The 20,889-nt window shown below is 45.5% G+C and overlaps 1 protein-coding gene across 2 annotated transcripts in view; it reads right to left on the bottom strand.

Moving 5' to 3' along the window:
* ACO1 (aconitase 1) overlaps positions 1-20,564 on the bottom strand; it is a 66,583-nt gene extending 46,019 nt beyond the window's left edge. The window contains exon 1 of one of the 2 annotated variants that reach the window (XM_055577812.1): positions 20,452-20,564. The gene's annotated coding sequence lies outside the window, so the exon portion shown is untranslated. Of the gene's footprint in view, positions 1-19,990; positions 20,011-20,451 lie in introns of those variants that run through there. The other variant, XM_055577813.1, reaches the window with a different exon arrangement.
* Positions 20,565-20,889: the final 325 nt, after the last annotated feature.

The following is a 20,889-nucleotide window of genomic DNA, read 5'->3' on the forward strand; positions in this document are numbered from 1 at the left end:
CTTCACTACATCTGTGCACATTTTGAAAGAAAAGATAATTGTTTGGTAGAGAAATGGGTGTTTCTCAAAGCTAACCCATCCTGAAATACCAGCTGGGTCACTTAGCATGATCCTTACAGGTACATTCTGTGCACGGAGGAGTGGGAGTGGGGTAGGGAGTGCTGGGCACCAGAATTTTAAAGTAAATCACTAAAAATACTAAACAGTAGGCATGGGTGGGCAGATCGGAGACATTTACCGAGTGAACTGTGCTCCTTGTAAAAAGCTCAGTGCAGGGATCCTTCCCAGCTGCAGACAATGTTGCTGCCAACTGATCTTTGGCCTTAGTTTAGGACACGGGCGGGAGACTTGGAGAGGTACCTTCACTTGTGCACTTGCCACATGGCATTAACCCATCACCACGCCCTGTGTGCTTGTGCTCCGGCGCTCAGTCACGTCCGACCCTTTTGCAACCCCATGGACTATAGCCCACCAGGCTCCTCTGTCCATAGGAATTCTCCAGGCAAGAATAGTGGAGTGGGTTGCCATGCCCTCCTCCAGGGGATCTTCCCAACCCAGGGATTGAACCCAGGTCTCCTGCATTGCAGGCAGATTCTTTTACCATCTGAGCCATCAGGGAAACCCACCATTCCCTAGGTGAGTATAGTAGATGCTGAGGATGTAATGAGATACATCAGGGAATGTTGAGCCTTCCTTGAAAGAACCTTAGATATCACTAACATTCCCCCAGTGAGGAAACAGAGGCCCTAAAAAGAAGGTGATAGCCTGGGGGTCACAGGATTGTAAGTGGCAGAACGAGGAAGAAAATATATCTGATTTTCCTTCCAATTAAAAGTACATTTCCTTGGCAGGGGGTGGAAAAAAAACTTAAAATCCTCCATAAATAGAGTTTAAAAAGTACTACTTAGACATATTACAGTCTTCTGGCACTTTCATGAGTGAGCTTTATAATCATTCACTGAACCTTCTATGATTCAAAATTCCAGAGAACTGACTGACAGCTAAACTTTGGGAAAACAACTTGTGGTTAAGTTTTTAACCATCTGGATGTTCTGGATGACTAGTTTATTCCAAGAGAGGCAGACGAGTAAGGGCAAATCAATCCTATAGATGTAAATATCAGACTCACATACTATTGTGTAAGTAAATAAAAAAAAGAAAGATATAAAGTTAAGGTATACAGATAGTTTACAGGCACATGAAAAGATGTTCAACAGGGATTCTCATCAGAAAAACGCAACCCAAGACCACAACGTCAGTGGCTTTGCGAATCAAAACCAGTCTCACACTGATAAAAGTGGATATCATGAAAAGAAGACATACAGATGGCTAACAAACACATGAAAAGATGTGCAACATCACTCATTATCAGAGAAATGCAAATCAAAACCACAATGACGTATCATCTCATGCCGGTTAGAAAGGCTGCTATCCAAAAGTCTGCAAGCAATAAATGCTGGAGAGGGTGTGGAGAAAAGGGAACCCTCTTACACTGTTGGTGGGAATGCAAACTAGTACAGCCACTGTGGAGAACAGTGTGGAAATTCCTTAAAAAACTGGAAATAGAACTGCCTTATGACCCAGCAATCCCACTGCTGGGCATATACACCTAGGAAACCAGAATTGAAAGAGACACGTGTACCCCAGTGTTCATCGCAGCACCGTTTATAATAGCCAGGACATGGAAGCAACCTAGACGTCCATCAGCAGATGAATGGATAAGAAATCAGTGGTATATATACACAATGGAGTATTACTCAGCCATTAAAAAGAATACATTTGAGTCAGTTCTAATGAGGTGGATGAAACTGGAGCCTATTATACAGAGTGAAGTAAGCCAGAAAGAAAAATACCAATACAGTATACTAACGCATATATATGGAATTTAGAAAGATGGTAATGATGACCCTGTATGCGAGACAGCAAGAGACACAGATGTAAAGAACAGTCTTTTGGACTCTGTGGGAGAGGAAGGGTGGGATGATTTGATAGAATAGCATTGAAACATGTATATTACCATATGTGAAACAGATCGCCAGTCCAGGTTCGATGCATGAGACAGGGTGCTCAGGGCTGGTGCACTGGGATGACCCTGAGGGATGGGACAGGGAGGGAGGTGGGACGGGGGTTCAGGATGGGGGACACATATACACCCGTGGCTGATTCATGTCAATGTACGGCAAAAACCACCACAATATTATAAAGTAATTAGCCTCCAATTAAAATAAATAAATAAAAATTTAAAAAATATATATATAGCATAAAAAAAGACACAATCTCATAATCTTTCGAGACAAGTGAATTAATAATATAACTATTTTTCATGAGAAAAACGAAAAAAGACCACAAATAACAAGTGGTGGCCAGGATGTGGGGAAAAGGGAACCGCCACATGCTGTTGGTAGGAATGTCGATGGATACAGCCACTGCGGAAAGCAGTATGGAGGCTCTCAAAAAACGAAAACCAGAACTACAGTACGATCCAGCAACTCCACTGCTGGGTATATACCCAAAGGAAACGCAAACACTAATTTGAAAAGATACATGCACCCCCAACGTTCAAAGCAGCACTTTTTACAATAACTAAGATTTGGGAGTAACCTAAGTATCCATCAACAGATGAATGGATAAAGAAAGAAGATGTGAGATATATATACACATATATATAATATATATGTGTAATGGAATACTACTCAACATGAAAAAGAATGAAATTTTGCCATTTGTGCAAACTAGACTTGATGGAAATAAGTCAGACAAATACTATATATTATTACTTACACGTGGAATCGAAAGAATAAAACAAATGAACGTAACAAAACAGAAATAGCACAAAACAGACCCAGAGATCAACAGGGAGGAATAGAGGGCGCAGAAATGAACTCACATGCTGATGGTCAGTTAATCTACAGTCAAGGAGGCAAGAATATACAATGCAGAAAAAACACTCTCTTCAATAAGTGGTTCTGGGAAAAGTGGATGGCTACGTGGAAAAGAATAACATTAGGACATTTTCTAATACTATACACAAAACAAACTCAAAGTAGATTAGAAGCCTAAACGTAAGACCAGAAACTATAAAACTCCTTGAAGAAAACATCGGTGGAACACTCTCTGACTTAAGCCACAGCAATATATTTTTGGACCTGTCTCCTAAAGCAAAGGAAACAAAAGCAAAAATAAAAGTAAATCACAGGATGTAATTAAATATATAGCTTTTGCACAGCAAAGGAAACCACTGGCAAAATGAAGACAACCTATGGAATGATAGAAAATATTTGCAAATAATATGACCAATAAAGGGTTAGTTAAAATTCAAAATACATAAACAGCTCATACAATTCAATACCAAAAAAAACACAACCCACCCAAACAACTCAATTAAAATATAAGACCTAGAATAACCTATGTGAAATCTTAAAAATTAAACAAATTAGTGAATATTTAAAAAAACCAAACTCAAAGACATAAACAAGCTAGTGGTTAACAGTGGGGAAGAGAGATGGTGAGGAGAGCAAGACAGGGGTAGAGGACTTTGAGGTATAAACTACTATGTATAAGATACGCTACAAAGATATATTGTACAGCACAGGGACTATAGTCAACATTTTATAATAACCATAAGGGGAGTATAAGCTTTAGAAATTGTGAATCACTATGTTATACACCTGAAACTTAGAAAAAGATCAGAAAAATATTGGTACAGTAAAATAAAATTTTAAAAACAGATATTCATTGTGGAAAGATTAGAATATGCAAGTGAACAAAAAGAAGAAAATAAGTCATCTGTAACACCATGGTGTGGAGTTTCATTTAACATGAATTTTAAATGTATTTGGATTTAAAAAAAAGTGGATTAGACCTCACATTGTTTTGTAAACTGCTTTTCCCCCCACTCATCAGTAGACCACAAACGTCTTCATGGGGCCATCACGTGATTTTTTTTTCACATGGTATTTTATATCACTTTTAACTACACCATAAAAATCTCTCCTTCAGACATATAATAATTTATTTAAATTTCTTATTGTTAAAATATGTAGGTGGTGTCCAAGCATTAAGATTCAAACATTGCTTGCAATCTTTGTATACACTTCTTTAGATAGGTCCTTAATCCAGTTCCTCAAAATAAACCCTGAGCTTTCAGTTCCTAGAAGTAGGACATCTGGGTGGAAGGATCCGATCGCTCCATTTGGATGCACATCACCAGGCCGCCAGGAAAAGGCTGTATCAATTTTATGACCCTTCTCTGAAGCAGAGAGTAAAAACAGAAGTGCCTAAACCAGGGAACATAATTTGTCTTTATCTTTTCCAAATTGAGAGATTAAAAAGTTAATCTTAGGCATTTGTCTAATGGCTAGTAAAGGTGAGTACTTTTCCACCCTTCTGTTAGACATCTGAATTTCTTCTGTTAGCTCCCTGTCTGCCAGAAAGGTCAAACTGAGTGATGCTGAGATGGCTTCTGGTGACCAAATGTTCTCTTATCCGAAGGGGCTTCGCTGAGTTATTCCTGTGGATGAGACTCAGCTCTGTAATGCGGGAGAGGCAAGGACTGCCCTTGGCCTCTATCTGATCTCAAGACCTGCGGTCTACAAGATTCCCCTTTACAAGAAGGGAGCCCTGGCGACCTGATGCACAACTTGACCCCATGCTCACGTGCTCTGTGAACCTTGCTCTTTAGAGCTGCGCAAGTGACCGATTCCTGACATCATGGGCAAAATCTTTACTGGGATCAGTGAACTCTCTACCTGTAACCCAGACCATTTCCAAGCCCAGACAGCAGTCTTGCTAATGGCTTTTGTGAGGGAGACTGAGTAGCTTATGGGCAGTACACTGCTAAACTGTCACTCTTGCTGCTGCTGTTGCTGCTAAGTCGCTTCAGTCGTGTTCGATTCTGTGCGACCCCATGGACGGCAGCCCACCAGGCTCCCCCGTCCCTGGGATTCTCCAGGCAAGAACACTGGAGTGGGTTGCCATTTCCTTCTCCAAGTCGCTCTTGCTAGAAGATTGTTATTGTAGTTGTTTAGGTGCTAAGTCATGTCTCTCTGCGACCCCACGGACTGCGGCACACCTTCACTATCCTTCACTTTCCTGTAAAGGACTGTCTCCCAGAGTCTGCTCAAACTCATGTCCATTGAGTCAGTGATGCCATCCAACTATCTCATCCTCTGCTGCCCTCTTCTACTGCCCTCAGTCTTTTCTAGCAGCAGGGTCTTTCCCAGTGAGTCAGCTCTTCACATCATGTGGCCAAAGTATTGGAGCTTCAGCTTTAGCATCAGTCCTTTCAAGGAATACTCAGGGTCAATTTCCTTTAGGATTGACTGGTTGGATCTCCTTGCGGTCCAAGGGACTCTTAAGAGTCTTCTCCAGTACCACAGTTAGAAAGCATCAGTTCTTTGGTGCTCAGCCTTCTTTACGGTAATCCAACTCTCACATTCATATGTGATTACTGGAAAAACCATAGCTTTGACTAGACGGACCTTTGACGGCAAATTGATGTCTCTGTTGTTTTTTTAACGATTTATGTATTTGGCTGTAGTGGGCCTTTGCTGCTGCACACAGGCTTTCTAGTTGCTGAGAGTGGGGGCTACTCTTCAGTTGCAGTGCTTGGGCCTCTCACTGCGGTGGCCTCTCCTGCTGCAGAGCACAGGCTCTAGGGTGTGCAGCTACAGTATTCGTGGTGTACGGGCTCTAGAATGCTGGCATGTCGTGGCGTACGGGCTCTAGAATGCTGGCATGTGAGATCTTCCCGGACTAGGGATTGAACCCGCGTCCCCTGCATTGCAAGGTGGATTCTCCACCACTGGGCCACCAGGGAAGTCTTGTCTCTGCTTTAGGTTTACGCTGTCTAGGTTTGTCACTGCTTTTAAGGAGCGTCTTTTAATTTCATTGCTGCAGTCATCATCTGCAGTGATTTTGAAGCTCAAGAAAATAAAGCCTGTCACTGTTTCCACTGTTTCCCCAACTATTTGCCATGAAGTGATAGGACTGGATGCCATGACCTTAGTTTTTTCTATATTGAGTTTTAAGGCAGTATTTTCACTCTCTTTTTTCATCCTCATCAAGAGGTTCTTTAGTTCCTCTTCACTTTCTGCCATAAAGGTGGTGTTATCTGCATATCTGAGGTTATTGATATTTCTCCCAGCAATCTTGATTCCAGCTTGAGCTTCATCCAGCCTGGAATTTCGCAAATATATGCTGCAAAGAAGTTAAATAAGTAGGGTGAAAATATACAGCCTTGACGTACTCCTTTCCCATTTTGAACCAGTTCATTGTTCCCATGTCCCATTCTAACTGTTGCTTCCTGACCTGCATACAGGTTTTGCAGGAAACAGGTAAGGTGGTCTGGTATTCCCACCTCTTTAAGAATTTTCCAGTTTGTTGTGATCCACACAGTCAAAGGCTTTAGCATTGTCAATGAAGCAGATGTTTTTCTGGAATTCCCTTGCTTTTTCTATGATCCAATGGATGTTGGCAATTTGATCTCTTGTTCTTCTGCCTTTTCTAAATTCAGTTGTATGAACTAAGTTCTTGGTTCACATACTACTGAAGTCTTGAAGCATTTAAGCATTACCTTGCTAGCACGTGAAATGAGTGCAACTGTGTGGTAGTTTGAAGATTCTTTGTCATTCTTTGCCCTTCTTCGGGATTGGAATGAAAACTGACCTTTTCCAGTCCTGTGGCCACTGCTGAGTTTTCCAAATTTGCTGGCATATTGAATGCAGCACTTTCACAGCATCATCTTTCAGGATTTGAAGTAGCTCAACTGGAATTTCATCACCTCCACTAGCTTTGTTTGTAGTGATGCTTCCTAAGGCCCACTTGACTTCACATTCCAGGATGTCTGGCTCTAGGTGAGTGATCACACCATTGTGGTTATCTGCGTCATTAAGACTTGTTTTGTACAATTCTTCTGTGTGTTCTTGACACCTCTTCTTCACCTCTTCTGCTTCTGTTGGGTGCATACCGTTTCTGCCCTTTATTGAAGGACAGAAGACTGCCTGGGACCGCACACCAGCTGATAGTGACGGCATCTGTTTGGCACAGTCAGCTTTGTCGAGATGTTTGCAATAGGCGAATGATTTTAGCTAAATGCCAATTGTTGGATAAAGTAAGATTCACCTTTTGAGGTCTAGTTCCAGGCTTTGGAGTATATAATTCTAGTTACATTTAGCTGCTTCTGCTGTCAGAGTTGAATCCTCTTAGTTTATTTTGTAATAGAGAAAGAAGCATGGATGTGAACGAACGCTATGACCAACCACAGGATTCCCAGGCACCAGCAGGAAGGAGCAGAGGAAAACTGTAACCCAGGCAGCAGAACTCCTGTCAGTAGTGGGGTGGGGTGTCTCTTGTGCCATCCAAACACTTCATTTAGGAAAAGATGGGAAGTTGGGGACAGACAGGTATACACTGTGTATTTAAAATGGATAACCAACAAGGACCTACTACAGGGCACAGGGAACTCTGCTCAATGTTATGTGGCAGTCTGGATGGGAGGGGAGTTGCGGGGAGAATGGATACATGTATATGTACGGTTGAGTCCCTTTGCTGTTCACCTGAAGCTACCACAACACTGTTAATAGGCTGTACCCCAGTACAAAATTAAAAAACAAACAAACAAACAAACAAACAAAAACAACTATAGGTGGGGAGAAAGGGTTTGGGGGTGGGGTGGAGACTGTGCATATAAGTTCCCTGGAAAGTTGGTATAGTTTGAAAGGCTTTCAGGTGATTCACTGAGAACCTCTGTGCTATGGTCTAAAGTACAGACAACACGCCCTCTGAATTATTTATTGAGCACATCTAAGACACACAGAGTGGATTTTTAAAATCTGTGCAAACATCAGAAAAAGGGTTTATTCTGTAGTTCATATGGTTTATTCACCTTGCTTCTCACACTTACCTAAATATACCCTTCCTGATTTTTCCTAGCTTCCAATCCAAAGTAACGTAACATCACTGCATCTCTTAGAGTTTACTTCAGTTCACTCTCAAGATTAGCTGTGCTTCATTTTCTTCTGTTTAAAGAGAAATTAATTGGTCCCGCTCCCAAACTGACTGCTGTGTATCTAAACATCATGCTACTTATAAACAGCTTTTTGTCAAAAGTGAGATTCCAAGGATGTCTATGTACATGTAAACAAGATTGAGGTCAGAAGCATTCAGGCCAGCAAACCACCATGGCTGGTCGACTTGGTTCTTTTACAAATGAGAGAGCTAGAGATGCTTGTGTTTTTTTTTTTTTTTTTGCTTTATTTGATGCAGATGCATCTGGGAAGCTGGAATAGCTAAACATCTCTGAATATTCCCAGCAAGTGTGTGTTAGTCACTCAGTTGTGTCCGACTCTTAGCGACCCCATGAACAGTAGCCGGCTAGGCTCCTCTGTCCATGGAATTCTCTAGGCAAGACTACTGGAGTGGGTTGCCATTCCCTTCTCCATGGGATCTTCTTAACCCAGGGATCGAACCCAGGTCTCCTGTATTGCAGGCAGATTCTTCACAGTCTGAGCCACCAAGGAAGCCCAATTTTCAGAGACCAAATCATTTCTTTGATCTTCCTAGCTGTTCATAAAAGTACTGGGAAATAATACAAAAATCTCTTAAATGTGATACTTGCAACCAAAAGAATTTTAAAGGAGAAGTCATAAGCGCAATTATCTATTTTGGGAGAGAATGGGAAAAAAAAAAAGGTAGTGCTGTTGTATGAAAAATGGGGCAAGAAAGGATGGTCAAGTGTGTCCAAGGTCTCGAGTGGCCAAGTGAGGGCCCTTGGCTTTATGCAGGAAAGAATTCAAGGTGAGCCACAGTAAAGTGAAAATGGGTTTATTTAGAGAGACACAGTGTGAGCCATCTCAGAAGGTGAGAGGTGGCCCTAGGGCATGGGGTCCTCTTGGAAAGTTAGACCAGACCCCGGGTGTAGGGGTGGTTAGTTTCTATGGGCTGGGGAATTTCACTGGATACTGAGGAGGAGGAATAGTCTAACTATCTTGGTGAGGGGGTGGGGATTTCCAGGAATTGGGGCAACTCCCGTTTTTTGACTTTTTATGGTTGGCCCTATAACTGTCATGGCACCTGTGAGACATTTAGCCTATGCTAATGTATTACAGGGCTTCCCTGGTGGCTCAGATGGTAAAGAATCTGCCTGCAATGCAGGAGACCTGCATTCAATTCCTGGGTCAGGAAGACTCCTGGCGAAGGGAATGGCAACCCACTCCGGTATTCTTACTGGCGAATTCCATGGACAGAGGAGCCTGGCGGGCTGCAGTCCATGGGATCTCAAAGAGTCAGACACGACAGCATTAACGTGTTACAGTGAGCGTACAATGAGGCTCCAGGTCTGTGGGAAATAGAATCTCCTGCCATCTTGAACCTAGTGGTTTCTACCCAGCTCTGTCATATCCTCAGGATGTTATTCTTTCAGAGGTTGCACCCTGTCCTCTTCCCTCCTGTCTCAGTGCAGAAGGAGGGTCTTAGAGAAGGAATGGCTTTATAACAATATTAGCAAATCCATCAGCACATTTTTCTTGGGCACTAATTAATGCAAGGTGCACTTTACAAAAATTAATGAGACTCTGCCTTCAGAAAGCTTTGCAGTCACACAATAACTTGTCACTCTGGGTTACAATTTTAGCTTATCACAAATTAACTTATCACAACTTAACTTATTATAATTTTAACTAACTCTTTTGTCTCATCCTGGACCACTGGCCAGAGCGCTCCAAATATATTCCTAGTTTTTTAAAGAGCTGTAACAGTTTTTGAAGGATTTAGTTTCATTCGATGGAGAAGAAAATGGCAACCCACTCCAGTACTCTTGCCTGGAGAATCCCAGGGACAGAGGAGCCTGGTGGGCTGCCGTCTATGGGGTCGCACAGAGTCAGACATAACTGATGCAACTTAGCAGCAGCAGCAGTTTCATTCGAAATAAGCCACAGAACCTTTCTGGGCCTCAGTTTCCCAGTCTGTAACACAGGGTTACTTGATGACCTAAAAAGTCCCTTCTGAGTGAAAAAAATTCTATAATTCATTCATCTATTTGTTCAGTATATCTTTACATTAACCATGTAATATGTTTTAGGCACTCAGGAACAAAACTGACAAAGCTGCCTCATGGTGCTTCATTTCAGTGGGGAGAGACTAAACAAATAAATACAGAAACAGAACGTCAGACTGTGACCAGTTCCATGGATAAAGCAGGACACGGCAGTAGGGCATGTTCTGTGAAGCATTATCAGGAGATCAAAGAAGACCTCACTGACATGGAGCCACTTGAGAAAAACTGTGGAGGAAGTAAGGGGAATCTGGAGGAGGGGTCAGATCACCTGCGAAGGCCCTGACGTGGGGTGTGAGGGAAGGCAGAAGTGGGTGAGCGAGGGCAGAAAAGGAGAAGACTGAGGTGGGGTGTAGCAGAGCCTGTCACTGTAGGAACTCGGACTAAGGGCCAACCACAAAATGCGCTCCTAACTTTACACGTGGTTTAAACTGTACATTTCCAACACCAGAATTTAGGTTTGGTAAGATATTAACTCATAATATGAAAACATCTGATTGTCATTTAAGAAGTAGCTACTTCCTGAAATCTAACCTTTCTGTTCCTCCAAACTTCATTAAGTCACATTGGAAGTTTTCAGGATGTATCACAGAAGTGATCATGACTCACTCAGCAGATGTGCACAGCCACAGCCAAAGGCAGTGGTCAGAATCTGGGTGGACCAGTGATTAAGCCTCCCTCGCCTCTTTGAGGCTCAGTGCCCAAGAGGGCACAACATCACATGCAATTCCCAACACAGAAAGCTTGCCTGACATATCTTTTAAGCTCATTTTAAATTAACTACAGTAGCACAAACCCCAAAGAACAGAAATAGTTATTTTTATTTTCTGGTATCACTATGAGCTAATATAGATAGGTTCACAACAAAGTCTTGGTGAACTTCACATTTATTATTCTGGAGATGCACTGAGAAAGGCAAGTCACTGTGGGGTCATGGAACATTTGTCCAGAGAATACAGGAAGAAGCAGGGCAGAGAGGGTCTTCCTTGGTGGTCCAATGGCTGACTCTGTGCCCCCAGTGCAGGGGGCTCCGGTTCAATCCCTGGTCAGGGGACTAGATTACAGGTTGCAACTAAGACCCGGTTCAGCCAAATAAATAAATAAATAACTTTTCAAAAAGGAAGCAGCAGCAGCAGCAGCAAGGGCAGGACCCATTAGAACCAGGCATCCTAACTAGCCCACTCTGGACCTCATCCTCTTCTCTTTGAGGCCAGTCCTCTTTAAGGCTGCCCTTCTTAAACTGCGGTTCCCTCCCCTGCAGCAACCCACCATCACCAGTACGGTTTCCAAAAGGAGACCTGCAGAGACCCCAGCCAAACCCTGATGTATCTGAGTCCCAAGGGCAAGGGAAGCGACGTGAGTCCCTCGAGCTCCTACCTCATTTAGTAGTTCCTTGGTAATGAACTTCCCTAACTCAAATTTTAGAAATTAGAAAGAGTGTCACCACAAAAGGTGGTGGCAAGTGTCAGGCTGCCAGAGGTCACTCCGGGCAGCATTTCTCTCCATGCATTCACTGAGGTTCTGAGGTGATCTGCCCCCACCCACTTCAGCACTGCTGGGATCCAACAGTGATGACTCATGCTGGTCAAGTTCACAAAAGTTTGAGCCATAAACCCACGTTTCTTGGTTTTCCAGAAGAAAGGCAACTGCAGGGAGGACCTGATGCTACTGTTTTCTCCCCCACCCAGTCAGGTGGTTAGGAGCGGGAAAGCAGCTGCCAGATCGCAGGCGTGCTGAAAGGGAACTCAAAGTCAAGTACATCTGCCCTTAAGCCCAGCTCTTGAGCAATAATGCTCTAATCCCATCTCAGTGGCCCACAGGGCCACGTAGCGTCCACATGCAATGGCCATTTCACTGAGTCAAAGATGGGACAAGTATTAGAGCAGCATTTGACGACGATGCACCTGGTTTCTGAGCTGCTGGTTTGTCCAAGAAAAGGCACTATTGCAGATTCAGTTTTACATTCAACCCTGAAAGACACTGATTTGACATTGATGGGATAAAGACATAAGCGCTCCCCCCGCTTCCCCACCATCTTCAGTTACACACAGACTGGTCAGGAGGTTATGACACGATCAAGCAGTCCATCCTGCAGCAGTGGTGGATGCAGGCCGATACAGGGAATTCTACGGGGGATTCCCTGGCGGTTCAGTGGTTAGGGCTCCACACTTCCACTATAGCGGGCATGGGTTCAATCCCTGGTCAGGGAACTAAGATCCCACATGTCTCACGATGCTGCCAAAAACAAACAGACAAAAGAAGCATCTAAGGCGAGCACCTGATCCAGTATGGGAAGGGGTCAGGAAGGCCTCTGGGGACAGGTGACACCATGCAGGAGCCTTGGAGAACTACACTGAGGGAGGGAGTCAGGGAAAAAATGTTCTGGGCAGAGAAGACAGCACATGTGAAGGTATGGAAGTGAGACCCTATGGATGTCACAGAGCTGTTCCACGCGTCTGAAGGAAATGTTCATGATGGCGGGGCTCAGAGGAGAGGGGAGGGGTGGGGCCCGTATCACGAGGGACCTCGCAGAAAGGCACAGAAAAACTTGAAGGCAGGCACGTTAAAAGGTTCTTAGCTGAAATCTTCAAGACCTGATTGGATATTATACATTACTCTGGTAGAGGTGGCTTCCCAGGTGGCGCTCATGATAAAGAACCCACCTTCCAATGCAGGAGACATAAAGAGATGCGGGTTGGATCCCTGGGTAGGGGAGATCCCCTGGAGGAGGGTATGGCAACCCACTCCAGTATTCTCGCCTGGAAAACCCCATGCACAGAGGAGCCCGGTGGGCTACAGTCCATAGGCTGCAGAGTAGGACACGACTGAAGCGACTTAGCACGCACGCACGCTGGGTGAGGTAGGAGCTGACTTGGGGGAAGGATGCTAGATTGGCGTCAGGGAGGCAGGTTATGGTGCTGTTGCGGTCATCAAGTCAGGAGTGGAGGGCAGGGCAACAGATCTAAGAAAGGAGAACGGGCTGAGGGTGGGGGAGGAAGAGAGCGAGCTAGCATGGCTCCACGTGCCCCATCTGGGCAAACTGGCAGAGCCAATGACCGTGATACACCTGGGTACTGGTTTCAGACGGTGAGTTTGCCTCGAAGAGGAACGGCAGGCAGCAGCATACATGGGCCTGGAGCTCAGGAGGCCTGGGCTAAGAGAAGCGTGGACAGGCACCCTGCCGTGAGTGCTGCACCACTCTATAGCACTGCAGCCAGCTGACGTGAGCCGAGCCCCGTGGAGTGCCCGACACTTGATCCACAGCGTCTAATATAGTCCCTCAACAACTGTGATGTAGGGATCACCACCCAACTGTACAGATGAGAAGACTGAGGATCACAGACGATAAGTATTGATAACTTGTCAACACCCCATGGCTGGAAAGTGGCCAGTTTGTGTTTTGTTTTAGTTGCTCAGTTGTGTCTGACTCTGCAACCCCAGAGTCTATAGCCCGCCAGGTGCCTCTGTCCATGGGATTTTCCAGGCAAGAATACTGGAGTGGGTTTCCCTTCCCTTCTCCAGAGGATCTTCCCAACCCAGGGATCAAACTTGTGTCCCCTGCATTGGCAGGCAGGCTCTTTACCACTGAGCCACCAATGGCCAACTCCCTTGCCCTACGCATTTCCAAACAAGCAGAGAATCTTCTAGTTATTCCTCATCCAAAAACCTACATTACCAAATAGGTTAAAAAAGTTAAATCTCACTTTAAAACAATCTTCCAACTCTAAAGTACATATGTGAGGACTAGATAATTTGGATATTTTGAGGTAGTCGTGTCTGACTTTGTGACCCCATGGACTGTAGCCCACCAGGCTCCTCTGTCCATGGGATTCTCCAAGCAAGAATACTGGAGTGGGTTGCCATTCCCTTCTCCAGGGCATCTTCCTGACTCAAGTATCAAACCATGGTCTCTTGCATTGCAGGCAGATTCCTCACCATCTGAGCTACAAGGGAAGCCAATAGAGTAGTGAGGACTAGATAGTTTTCCTCTAATTGCCCCTAAAATACCCTTGATTTCAGTATAAATTTGTATAGATGTACATTTCAGTATAGATGATTACATACAGTAATCATACATATAGATTAAATTACATATAGTATATGTAATTTCAGTATAGATGATTACATATAGTAATTATACATATAGATTAAATTACATACAGTATATGTAATTTCAGTATAGATGGGTTCTGAAGTATGGGTTGATGTCAAAAATCCATTATCAGGCATCACCTGCCTTAAAATGTAACTGATTCCTTATCTGAGCAGATAAGGTTTTATGAAACATAACAATTCTTATTGTTTTGGCTCTGCCACAAGGCTTGTGAGATCTTCATTCCCTGACCGGGGATAGGATCCGTGCTCCTTGCAGTGGAAGCTCCGAGTCCTAACCACTGGACTGCTGGGGAAGTCCAGCATAACATAGCAAGTGCTGGTCTTGATGCTACCACTGTTACACAACTGTCCTGAGTATGTCTGTGTAGTTCTCGCATGTAACCAACTGTCCACAATGATTTGTTCACATCTCTTCACAACCCAAAGTTCAAACCTGGTAAGTCTGTAGGAGAACTCTTTCTTAGGCCGACACGCCTCCTTCATGAGCCAAGCCACAATGTGTACTTTGCTTTGTAAGTCTACAGTCGTGATCATGAAAGGATGACGAGGTTCAAGAATAATGAAATGCTCCATCCGTGTCAGTTTGAGCAACAGCCCAGGCAATTCACACAGTTCAAAGTTGGGTTTCCCCAAAGTTTTGAAGTCACAAAAACAGAATGAGAGAGAACCCCACTAGCACTCATACAGAGCAGCCTTGCCAATTCATCAGAAAGCAGATCAACTTCTGCAACAAAGACTAAAGCCAAACCCAAGGCATTTGGAAAGTGATTGGTTCAGAAAGTTTGCTATCACTTTGGTAGTTTTATGCATCAGGATATACACACTGACTTCAAGAATCTGGTCTGGCTCCCAAATCCATGTCATGTTTAGAGAGTTTCTTGGCTTTGCACGTTCCCCATAGCCAATCCCAGAGAAGGGGGCGACAGAAGATGAGATGGTTGGATGGCATCACTGACTCAATGGACTTGAGTTTGAGCAAGCTCCGGGAGACAGCGAAGGACAGGGAAGCCAGGCGTGCCGCAGTTCATGGGGTCAAAAAGAGTCAGATACAACTTAGCAACTAAACATCCTGACTTCAACAACCTGGTCTGGCTCCCCAATACATGTCCTGTTTAGAGAGTTTGTCTTTGCATGTTTCCAATATTCAATCCCAAAGCCTTTGGTTTCCAATCTACTCTTAAAATCAGACTCTGCCACTTTCTGTCATAGACAAGATTCACTCTAGCTGTCTAAACCTCAGTTTACTTTTTGCAGATTTAAGGTAACATTACCTGACTGCACTGCTCTGCCCAGCTCACAAGGGCCACTGTGATTATTAAGGGAGGAACTAGATGAAAAGATGATGAATACTGGAAATGACTCTACACCCAGGAGCTACCAGTATTCATGACATTGATTGATATCAACATACTTCATGGGGCATGTGGACCCTACATGTAGTCTATTTCTTTTACTGAAGATTTAAGCCTACATCTTACAACACGATAGATATTCTAAAAGAGGGTCACTCTTTCCTGTTGAGGAAAAAAAGCACTCCAGAATCAGAGAGGTCTTCCAGATACATGTGAAAAAATGACAACAGACCAGAAAGATAATTTCCTCAAAAAAAGCTGGCTTTTTTATGTCGGCTCAAATTGGAGATTCTTTTTGTTGCAGTTCTTTAAAAATTATGCGGATGAGATAAAACGTTTGTGGTCCTAGACAATATGGGAAAAATTTCCCTCGAACATGATGCATTTCTCTTGTAATCAAAAATGTTCTCCAGTGAACTTGAGTTAAAGTAATTTAGCATCTATTTCTTGAGCATCTTCTTTGCACAAAGCATTGCTTCCCTGGTAGCTCAGTTGGTAAAGAATCCGCCTGCAATGCAGGAGACCCCGGTTCGATTTCTGGGTCAGGAAGATCCCCGGGCCTGGAGAATCCCCTTAGACAAAGGAGCCTGGGGGCTACAGTCCATGGGGTCACAAACAGTCGCACACGACCGAGTAACTAAGCAACTAAGCACAAGCAGCACAGGAGAAAGGGAGAAAGGAAAACCTTGCTTTACTTGAATATGACAGAGATGATGATCTGACTAAGGAGACTGAAATAAAGCTTGCCATTTGCAAAGGGTCATAAGAGAGGCCAGAGGAAAGAGACAGCTATGACTAGGGGAGTTGAGAAAGCCTTAAGAGAGCAGAACTGGGATACAGGAAGAAAGGCCAAGAGGCAAGCAAATGCAGAGGCAGAGAAGTGGGACCACATAGCGAGTGTGTGAAGTCCACTCCAGGGGTTCAGTCACGCTGACTGCAGGGCACAAGACTTTAAGATTTTGCTACAGCAGTTAGTACACGCTTGATACTAAAAAGACAACAAAGACTACTCTTTTCATTAGTTTATACAGTTGAACATAAAGATGCCCACTCTTAGAAGAGGGGAAAAAAGAGTGAGTTCCAGGAAAAGTCTAGGTGAAATAAGATTGGCCAAGTGCTAATGTTCATAACTGTTGAAGCTGGGGATTTATACTCTCCATTTCTTTGTATGTCTGAAGTTTTAGCCATTAAAAATGGCTAAAAAAAATTAATGAAGGCCAGTTAGTCTGGGAAGATGGTCAGCTGATGGCTTCTCGGGTGATGGTGCAAATCCAATAAGAACTTTCTAACCTCTGGGTCACTTGGAAGGAGCGGGCAGGGCTGAGATTGGAGCTGATCTTACAGGGGGAAGTAGACACCGCACAATGTGACTGAGGGCTGTTTTTGTTTCCCCCTGAGTCGCTTTCCACACACTTCTTTCTCCACTTCCCACTGGGAGGAAGGGAGTAGCAAGGGTCTGCTACTGGCCAGGTTGCATGGTCCATCTAAGAAAAATGAAGGCAATTATGTTGTCCTCCTTATATAAGTAACTGTAGGGGGTTATTTCTGGTCATATCAAGTTTAATACTTGTTTAGTGGTTGCTAGCAACTATTAATCGGAGAAGGCAATGGCATCCCACTCCAGTGTTCTTGCCTGGAGAATCCCAGGGACTGGGGAGCCTGGTGGGCTGCTGTCTATGCGGTCACACAGAGTTGGACACGACTGAAGCGACTTAGCAGCAGCAGCAGCAGCAACTATTAATCGGAGAAGGCAATGGCAACCCACTCCAGTGTTCTTGCCTGGAGAATCCCAGGGACTGGGAAGCCTGGTTGGCTGCCGTCTGTGGGGTCACACAGAGTCGGACACAACTGAAGCGACTTAAGCAGCAGCAGCAACAGCAGCAACTATTAATAAGCAAAGTGAAGATAAATAAAAATCTACTGTACTCCACCACCAAGAGAAAGCCACTTGGCATGTGGGCATATCCTTTGCCCCAGTTGGTGCATGGGCACATCAGAACGTACACGAACATGCTTTCTCTTCTCATAACTGTAGGATCAAGGAGAAACAGTCTTGGGTATTACATTTTTCAGTTTTAAAACTTTACTTTATGACATTTCATGAAATAGCATTTTACAGCAGCAGTTTAAGGGGGGTATGATGATCCACTGAAGAACAGTCTGATCTGGTGGCTTCTAACCTTACATCAAACTATACTGTTCAAGAATGTTTTGATCTCAGAGGGCTCTCTCTTAGTATCATTTTGACTTAATATATATATACTAGCATCACAGATACTAGTTTGGAAATGTGATGTAATAAAGTAATTTGTTTTCTTGGGAGAGAGGGAGTATTGGTAACATTCTTATCAGAGAAATAATCCTATCTTCCTTGAAAAAGTGTATGTTGTTGGGATTTCAGTTTTTGTTTTCAGGTTGTAAAAGCAATACAGGAATGCTGCTAAACAGGCGGTCATATGGTATCACAAAGAGTAACAAGGAGAAGGTTCCTGCCTTTTTCTCTGACTCCATTGCCCAGAACTGACTGTTAATTGTTTGGGATGTCTGTCTTCCAAACATTTATAAGGCCATGGTGTGTATATGTGTGTCCAGTTGCTAAGTCGTGTCTGATTCTTTGCAACCCCGTGGACTGTACCCTGCCAGGCTCCTCTGTCCGTGGGATTTTCCAGGCAAGAATACTGGCGTGTGTTGCCATTTCCTTCTCCAGGGGATCTTCCTGACCCAGCGATCAAACCCCATCTCCTATATTGGCAGGCAGATTCTTTACCGCTGAGCCACAACGGTGCTCTTATAAGGCTATATATGTACCTAATTTCTATCTGGAACTTGTGCTGACAGAGCAAGAAGCCAAGGAAGAAATCCAGTGAGGGGCCCCCACCTACCACACAGCAGCCTGCAGGACACTGGGGTCTGGCAGAGGCTGAGGAAGGGCCACCCACAGGGACAACCCCCCCCCCCCCTCCGAAAGTGGAAAGGGAAAGAGCACCAAGACTGGGAAGTCATTTTCCAATAAACGCAAGGTTGCACAACCACACACAGAAGCGATCATGGAGGAAAGGGAGGCAACAACATGCCTCCCTGTTCTCTTCGAAATCACTTCTGACCCACTTGGAAGCTCCTGAACAAACTCCTCCACACTTGGCACTGGCTCCCTATGGGCATGTCTCTGAACCCATGGGTCCTGTGTGCCACATCCCTGCTACAATCTGAAGGCATACACAGGCCACCTCTGCAGGCACAGAAATAACCCAAGGCATCTGAGAGCCTTGCCGATTTTCAGGAGGCGTGCAGGGCTCATTATCTTTTACGTGGGGACACAGTACTTGGGTTTCCAGAGTGAGGTTAGCTTGGTTGCAGCTACCAGAGGTTAACCATCCTTCCTTGGGGTGATGAGTGTTCCCATTCAGAGGAAGGATCACAAACAAGAAGCGGGATCAATGACTTGAGCCCCCGATGCATTTCCTACTCCAGTGGTTCTTAACGTGTGGTGCAGGGGACTCTAGGGATTTGCAAAGTCAAAACCACTTTCATAATAATACCAAGATGCTATTTGATGCTTTTACCCGCACACGTTCAGGAGTACACAGTGGAGTTTTCCAGAGGTGATATGACATGTGATACTGCAACAGACAGTGCAGAAGCAAGATATAAGAACCCTAGCTGCTACTTATTAAAACTGATATGAAAGAGATTTGCAAAAATATAATACAATGACATTCTTCTTCTATTTTGAAAGGTATGGTTATTTTCATAAACACATATCAACATATAATGCATGCATGTCTGTGTGCTCAGTCATATCAGACGCTTTGCTATCCCCATGGACTGGAACCCATCAGGCTCCTAAGTCCATGGGATTCTCCAGGCAAGGATACTGGAGTGGGTTGCCATTTTCATATCCAGGGGATATTCCCAACCCAGGGATCGAACCCACATCTCTTATGTCTCCTGCACTGGCAGGTGGATTCTTTACCACTATTTTTAAATGAGATACTAAATATATTGAAAATTCTGTTTTAGTTATATACAATAAATATTGAGACACATAACCCACATAAAAGCTCCTTAATATACTAATTTTTAAGAGTGTATAGGGGAGTTTGAGAACTGCTGAGAGGCTGTTTCCGACTCTGCCCCCATCCCCGCAACACACACACACACACACACACACACACACACACACACACACACACTCTCTCACTCACTCTCTCACTCCTCCCTGAGTCTGTGAATCTTTAGGATGGACTCTGTCCCCACTGCTGAGAGACCGTTTCCGACTCTCTGCCCCCATCTCCGCAACACACACAGACACACACACACACACTCACTCCTCCCTGGGTCTGTGAATCTTTAGGATGGGCTCTCCCCACCCCTTCCACCGAGGTTCTCTTTCCACCCTCACTCCATTTCCCCCTTACCACCTGGTGTGGACTCCCCGATCTGTCGGAACCCCAGTGGGAAATGTCCCTACCTCGCCACCCCCAGCTCGACGAGAACTCCCCGGCGAGGCCCGCACACCCTCCTTGGGGGTAGGACTCCCCGGTTCAGTGTGCCGGGACAAGTCGCAGCGTGGATTCTCCCGGCGGCCCCCTCAGCCTCGCCGACTCCCGGGTGAGGCCCGCACAAGCTCGGCGCGGACTCTCCCGGCGGCCGGCACAGCCCGGGCGAAGGAGGCCGAGGAGAGCCATTTCCAGTCCCGCCCCCGTCCTCGGCGCGGCCGGGCTGGGAACAGGGCGGAGGGGTCAGTCCCCAGGAACTAGTCCCGATTCTCCCGGCTGCCTTCCCGCTCCCCCAATCTCCCCTGGGCGGCCCGGCGCGCTGCAGCCCGGCTCGGGGAGGCGGCCCGGAGTTCCGCCGACCCGCTTTCCCCCGCCGGGGCAGGGCGGCCGGCGCTCGGGCCCGGGGACCCGGGTTGGGCCGCGTCGTACTCACCGCGGAGTGCACGGAGGACTCCGACTGGCGCGGGCAACCAGGCTGGGGGCGCTCTCTGGGGCTGAGTCCAGCTGCTGGCGCCGCTCCGCCCCCTGTCGCCGCGGGGCCGCCAGCCCAGGGGCGGGGCCGGACCGGGGCCTGCGGGAGGGGCGGGGGCGGGGCCGGGGCCGGGGCGGGGCCTGCGGGCGGGGAGACCTCGCCTGGGAGGGAGCGGGGTAGCTGGGGGTCAGCGGCAGGAAGCCGCCTCGGGATGGGATCCTCCCATGCTGGCCCAGGCCGGGGACACGCTTACTCTTGGGCGTGGAGTGTGACTGCCCAGCTCGCAGGGAGGGAGCTGAAGGGGCAGGTTAGAGATGCAGCTTTTAAAAATGATTTGACCATCAGTGGAGGCTTCCCTGTCCGACACCCCGGTACGTGGTCACCTCCCTCTCTCCCCTT

The sequence above is a fragment of the Bubalus kerabau genome, chromosome 4 (assembly GCF_029407905.1).
Source record: "Bubalus kerabau isolate K-KA32 ecotype Philippines breed swamp buffalo chromosome 4, PCC_UOA_SB_1v2, whole genome shotgun sequence".
NCBI classification, from domain to species: domain Eukaryota; kingdom Metazoa; phylum Chordata; class Mammalia; order Artiodactyla; family Bovidae; genus Bubalus; species Bubalus kerabau.